At 42.7% G+C, this 6,899-nt stretch overlaps 1 protein-coding gene across 1 annotated transcript in view; it reads right to left on the bottom strand.

The window, feature by feature from the left end:
- LOC123031153 (deleted in malignant brain tumors 1 protein-like) overlaps nt 1-2,236 on the bottom strand; it is a 19,638-nt gene extending 17,402 nt beyond the window's left edge. Inside the window, exon 1 of the mRNA XM_044445708.1 lies at nt 2,210-2,236. The gene's annotated coding sequence lies outside the window, so the exon portion shown is untranslated. The remainder of the gene's footprint in view (nt 1-2,209) is intronic.
- Between the last annotated feature and the right edge of the window lie 4,663 nt (nt 2,237-6,899).

Genomic DNA, 6,899 nt, shown 5'->3' with positions numbered 1-6,899 from the left:
TAGGCGATCAAACCAGTCAGTCCTAGAGGAGATCAACCCTGACTGCTCTTTAGAAGCCAGACACTGAAGATGAAACTCAAATACTTTGGCCACCTAATGAGAAGGAAGGACTCCCTGGAGAAGAGCCTAATGCTGGGAACAATGGATGGCAAAAGAAGAAGGGGACGGCAGAGGATGAGGTGGCTAGATGGAGTCATTGAAGCAGTTGGTGTGAGCTTAAGTGGACTCCGTCGGATGCTGGAGGACAGGAAGGCCTGGAGGAATGTTGTCCATGGGGTCACGATGGGTCAGACATGACTTCGTGACTAACAACAACAACAACAATTAAGATTTTCATGGCAACCCTGAACAAAAACAAGCAAGCAAATTTGTACTCAAGGCCTTCAACCATTTGCTGACTAGGGTGGAGCCCAAATGGCATGTCCTTCTGCTAGAGCCTATCCTAATCTTTACCCTATTCTTTAAGATTACAGATATTGGGCAGCATCCAGTACTACTGCTGCACCCCTGCTAGGGCTATAACAGTCATGTTACCTACCACAAGCACAACAGGAACAGGCCTTTTCAAAAGGAGCTTCAGAAATAAGGGAAACCCCCATTTCCAGGCTGGGACTGGTCAAAGAAGCTGCCTTCTTCAAGCTCTGCTCACCTGCTCTGTTTTTGAAGGCAGCATTTTTGCTGGTTTCTGGATGCTGGTAGGACCCAGTAGCACATGGGAAATACTGGATACTCTCCATATCAGGAATTAATACTATGCATTACATTACAATAGCCTGGCTATCTTCCACCCTGATCAATGTGGATCCTACTTAGAACTGTTTTGATCCATTATCTAATCTATAGGATTCATTTACAAGTGCATACAAGAGGGGTTGGTCGAAAGAAAAAGAAACCCTCCAAAAGTGAATAATTTGTTTTCCAGTCAAACGTATGATTGTGCAAACATGAAACTGTGGTTTTCCTCACTGCTAACATCAACCTACCATCAATCAATCTGTTCAGAAAAGAGCAATGAGACACAATGATGCCAAACACACTGCAAAGAGCTCCAGGAGAATTTCTCCTAAGACACATGGGTGAATGACCATCACAATAGCAAATGAATTACCAGGTAAGGAAGTCTAAAGCCACAATCCTATGTATGTTTAGACAGAAGTCCTATAAGACCCAGCATTCCCTAGTTGCCATGCTGGCTGGGGCATGCTGAGAGTTGTAGATGTTTTTCTGCCTAGACATGTGCAGGTGTCAAGGTGCTACTCAACATGTAAACAACCCACACGTTCACGAGCAATAAAACTAAAGTCCTTTATTGCTACTTGTCTACAAGATTTACAACTCTATAGATAAGCTCGTCTGTTGAGGTCTTTGGAATGCAGATGTTAATCCTCTAATGGTGTCTCTCCCCGAGCCCACATGGGACTAGCCCTCCTGGTCACGCCCTTCTTCCCTCTGGCGTAACAAGCTCTGCCTTTGCTCATATCTTCTAAGAATTCTACGATTGTTTGCTAGAAAAAAGTCTATTATGCCCCCTGCATCTCCTGTGTCATGTTCAGGAAGTTCAGCGTCAGTAGGAGGAGGGACAGCGCGCTCTGACTCCTTCTGAGCAGAACTCTTAGTGCCTTTTCCTTCGGGGCTCTCTTGCTTTGATGTGGGCTCGGGTGTTTGCTCAATGGGCAGGAAGTCAGTGGGAGGTGCAGCTATCTGCTCAGCCACCCCCAAGCTAGGTTGCGGGGTTGGCTTTTGGACACAGGGTCCTAAGCACAAGACCTCCTCGTGAGGTGCTGTCTCTGTTGGGGCTTCAGGCACGACAGCAGGTTTGTGCCATAAATATATGCACACTCATGAGATGTTTTTCTCCATGGGACAAATCCAATTTTGTCAGGGTGTCCAGGGCCATGCATGTGTTTGTCACATGGATAGACACATGCAAGTATGCCCACAACAAACACTAGGTCTTGCTCGCTCTCTCTCTCTCTCTCTCTCTCTCTCTCTCTCTCTCTCACACACACACACACACACACACACACACCACTTACTTTCAAGTACTGTTCCACAATTCATGCTATGCTGGACAAATATACCTTACCAGGCAGAATGCATACAACTTAATTGTTTATGGTGGATGAGTAACATAGTTGAGTAACCCTAACATGGACAGCAGAGAGAATATATCTATCTAGTCATAGGTGACTTAAATATTAATATTTACCTTGTAGAGTTGTATAGTAATAGGCAGAAAATGCTGATCCAAAGTCATATGAATGTCTTTTCAACTCGACAGTCATTATGTTTGAAGTTGAGCTAAAGACATGGCGAGTATAAGTACAAACTGTCCCAATTTTTTGTAATGGATCCAGCCTCCCATTGTAGATTGTAATGTTGTCTGTAATGCAGTTCACACTGTAGAGATAAATTTCAATATTAGCATAAGCTATTCATGAAACATATTAAGGCAATCTGGGAAAACCCTCCTTCCTTCAGCACTGAAATCTAACACACATAAGCTAGACAAGTGGGAAGAACGGAGGTGCCTACACTCTCCAATAATACCATAGTGGTTCCAGTCTCTGAGATTTAACCAATTCCTTTAGATCTCTGAGCTTTTGGAAGTGGGATGGAGTTTACGTGTTTACAGTTGATTACGGAAACCATGTCCAAAGATTTGTTGGAGCAGCACAGCACCTGCTGAGGTCTGGAGGACCAATTTCATTAGATTTCCTTTTCATCAGGTTGGCATATGAAAGCTCAGAGGAACATGGGAAGCTGCCTTGTGTAGACCTTTGGCCTGTCTGCTGTTGCCAATGTCCAGCAGCAGCTCTCCAGGTGTCAGGAAGGAATTTCTCCAGCCCTAACTGGAGATGCCTGGTCTGCCATAAGACTATCCAATTTGCCCTGTGTTCATTGCCAAGGCAGGGGTTTTACCACAGTAAAGCATCTCACATCTAATCCACAAGTTTTATATTTATATAAAGGATATGAGGAAAATGGAGATTTGAGAACCACTGTGCAGGAGAGGAGTTCCCAGACAGCTGTTTGTCACGAAGACTGGTGGCTTCTTTGTCTCTGGGCTCTTAACTGTTCCAGCTTTTATTTGGAGCTTTATAGGAACTTACTATAGTGCCCATGGTGAGGAACCCATTTTTAAGAATTAAGATCAGCACCATGAGTAGCTCCTTTAATGCTCAAAGCAAAAGCTGCAGTGGATGAGGAGTCTCACTGACAAGGAGGGCCTCAGTTTCTCTTAGCTGTTTGGTTAGTATTCCTACCTATCCCCCCCTCCCCCCGCTTTAAAGAAATAGCAACTAGGGCACACTCTACACATGCATAGGAGAAAAAAAATCTACAGCATTCCTCAGCCACCATGGGAAAGGTCCTACAATTCTCAGCATTTCTCAACCACCCAGGAGTTATAGGACCTTTTTTCTGTCTAAACATGCATACAATTGCACCCTTAGATTGTTGGTTAAAAATGTGTTTCAGTTAGGTCCAGGATTAATTTTTCTGTCTACCTACAGACAGTGACAAAACATTAGCAACCAAACTGGATTCTATTCATCCATCCACTATAAACTTAAAAGATTTTTAAGAAATATCAGATTTTCAGAAGGTTTTCTGAACGTGCATGTAAAAAGGCAGTAGGAGAAAAGATTTAAGTATTATCTTATTTTCTTTTAATCAGGTTGTTCATTTAAACTTAATATAAAGGCAAAGGTTTCCCCTTGATGTTAAAGTCCAGTCATGCCTGACTCTAGGGGGCGGTGCTCATCTCCGTTTCCTAGCCGAGGGAGCCAGCGTTTGTCCGCAGACAGTCTCTGTGTGTTGTGAGGTGTCAGCTCACAGTTGTAAAATGACCCACACTTATGCTGGCAATAAAACTAAAGTCTTTTATTGCTACTTTTCTACAAGATTTACAATGCTACGAATAAGCTCTACTGTAATGACCTTTACAAGTTAGTTGCTACCTTCTAAGTGACGTCCCTCAGGGAACCCATGTGGGATCAGCTTTCTTTGTCTCACCTTTTCCCCCTGAGGTGGGACAAAGCCTCCTTTTGTTCCAATCGGTGTAAGGAACGTCTAAGAGTCGCGCAAGACAAATCTATCCCGCCTCCTGCGTCTTCTGTGTCTTGTTCAGGAGATGCAGTGTCAGGAGGAAGGGGAGTATCCTGCCCATGCTCTTCTTGGGCAGAACTTGGAGTGTCTTTTCCCTCGGTGCCCTCGTGGTTGGACAGAGGCGTGGCTGTTTGCCCAAGGGGTAAAGGGTCAGGAGGAGGGGTGGCTATCTGTTCAGCTACTCCCAAGTCAGGTTGTGGAAGGGTCACTTGGCCACAGGGCCTCAAGTATAAATCCTCCTGTTCTGATGTCTGATTCTCTCTTTGGGCATTTGACTCTTCCTCGTGAGGTGCCGCCTCTGTTGAGGCATCAGGCACGACACCATGGTCATATGGCCGGCATGACTAAACACCGAAGTGCACGGAACGCTGTTACCTGCCCACCAAAGTGGTACCTTTTTATCTACTTGCATTTGCATGCTTTCGAGCTGCAAGGTTGGCAGGAGCTGGGACAAAGCAGCGGGAACTCACCCCGTTGTGGAGATTTGAACCGGTGACCTTTCAATCTACCAGCTCAGCAGCACAGTGGTTTAAACCACTGCACCTCCTGCAGTCCCTAAATAATACTTAATATAGTATTATTAAAAATAGAAAATAGCATATATTCACCATAATTAAAGGGCTTAGATATTTTTATATATGAAACATTGACTATAATACTTCAGAATGAGCATTTTCAGGTCTGGTTATTCTTGTTCAGAGGTATATAACATTCTAGTAGGCACAAAAATGCATAAGCTTTCAGATGAGAACAGGGAATGAACTGATTTCAATGTAGAGTTGTATGTGGGGTTAACTGAAATCAAAGGAATTGTAAAGTTACAATTATGCACACATTCTTGAGAAGAGCTGGGCAGAAAAGGGCAATTTGCCTTTCAGTTCAGAATGTTCCCAATGCAATGAGAATCCAAAGGTGCTGTTGAAGGAGGAGGAAGAGAAAAATAGGCAAAGAAAGGCTGAGGTACTCCCACATTCTCCTGTGCATTTCTCCATTCAAAATTACCCAATCTCAAGGTGCCTTTTCATTCTGCAAACCGGAACTAGGAGTCATTGCAAGCATTTACAGGAAGTGTGGGTAACCCCTGACCTTTGAATAAATGTGTATGAGTATGGTTTGGAAAGCAATGAATATTAGCTGGATGTTGCTGATTCCTTTCTCAAGAAAGTGGCTTATGGAGTGATTCTGACCACCTACCTGATGGTTACAGGTGTGAAATGGACAGAAGCATCTCAGTGGTTGCAAAGAACAGACCAAGTAATTACTCAGTTATCATATAGAGAAAATAATGGTAACACCATATACTTACTTGTCATTAACAACATTAAACTTTAGGAACACACGATGATGGGGTGCTGCATGAATTTCCCAAACACAATTTAGCATCATGCCATTTCCAGGATAGTAAGGGCTATAAATATATCCACTTGCGTCTGAGAGGATGCCACCACACTGAATTTTTCCTGAATAGTAGAGAAGGAAATTTTACATATGAGATGTACATAGTCCCAGTGCCTGCCCCTATCTCCATCTTCCCAGGTTCCAAGGGAAGTTTCTGGGTCTTGCAGAATTCAGTGGAGATTGATGCTTTGTATGTGCCATCAGGCTTTGGTGACCATTCCCTGTGAAAGCCCACAAAGCTCCCAGATTTTTGTGAGCATTTGATTGGACTGCTTAAAAAGGCATTACTCAGTTCAGGCCAAGGATTGCGCTGCTCATACATTGCTGGTTAGGCGGCACGATCTGCCCCATGTGGCGCTGCCCTTGAAAATGTAATTTTCCTAGATGTCTTCTCTTACTAGAATCTTAGTTCTTGTTCCTATTCTTTCTCAAACAGCTTTTACTGGATTGTTTTAATGGATTTCCTTGGTTCTACAGTTATATGATTGTTCTACATTGCTGCTCGGATGGCTCCATTAAGTGCTCAGGAACACTGTGAAAACACTGGTTTAAAAAAGTGTAATCATTAAGTGTTCCCATCTGTCTAACTGTGTAGATGGAAAAATGAATCCTCGTCCACACACTTGTGAACAATAGTCTTCTTGTATACAGCTCTAGCTGGATCAGAGATGAAAGTGATAAGTTAGGATGAGAGATATTTTGAGACTGTATTCTAGTAGCATGCTAGCAGCAGTTGTAGACTTTTCACATGCTATTTAGGCACCGTCACAAGTATTTTCTCTTTCAGTGAGATCCTGTTCACAGGTTTTAAATATTATTATTATCCATTGACCTAACACAAATAAAACATAATACATTTATAATGGAATGTTTGAGGACCTGTTTCTGGATTATGTGTATTCTTTACACATTTTGAAAAGATGAATAGGAAAATTTAGAATGCAGACTTACCTGTGGTTATCTCGGGACTCAGGGTCTCTGATAAGAGAACAAAATCTGTAAATCTTTCAGCAGTAACTTTGAACAAAACTTAAAATGACTTACATAAAAGATAGTAAATTGAATAAAAAGACTGAAAAATCTTCACCCCATACCCAATCTGTCATAAATGGATAGGCACCAGAGATCGCAGTGACTGGATTCACAGACACAATAATGAACCATGGTTATTATTAGCCATGATGGGGTAGTGTCTCATGTGAACCAGGAACTCTTTCCCCAGGGTGGCTTATCTTATCTAGGGGTAAGTCAGCTACTTAGCAAATAGATCATGTGGCTCTTCCAAGCTTGCCAGCCATCACTGCCTTCATGCTCTTCCACCATGTTTTGTGAGCTGTTTCCATCTGGGCACAATTATTTATTTATTTGTTTATTTATTTATTTATTTATTT

This window comes from Varanus komodoensis, unplaced genomic scaffold (assembly GCF_004798865.1).
Source record: "Varanus komodoensis strain SLA01 unplaced genomic scaffold, ASM479886v1 scaffold49, whole genome shotgun sequence".
Lineage (NCBI taxonomy): Eukaryota > Metazoa > Chordata > Lepidosauria > Squamata > Varanidae > Varanus > Varanus komodoensis.
The sequence above is the reverse complement of the archived record's forward strand: the minus strand, read 5'-3'. Positions and strand labels throughout refer to the sequence as shown.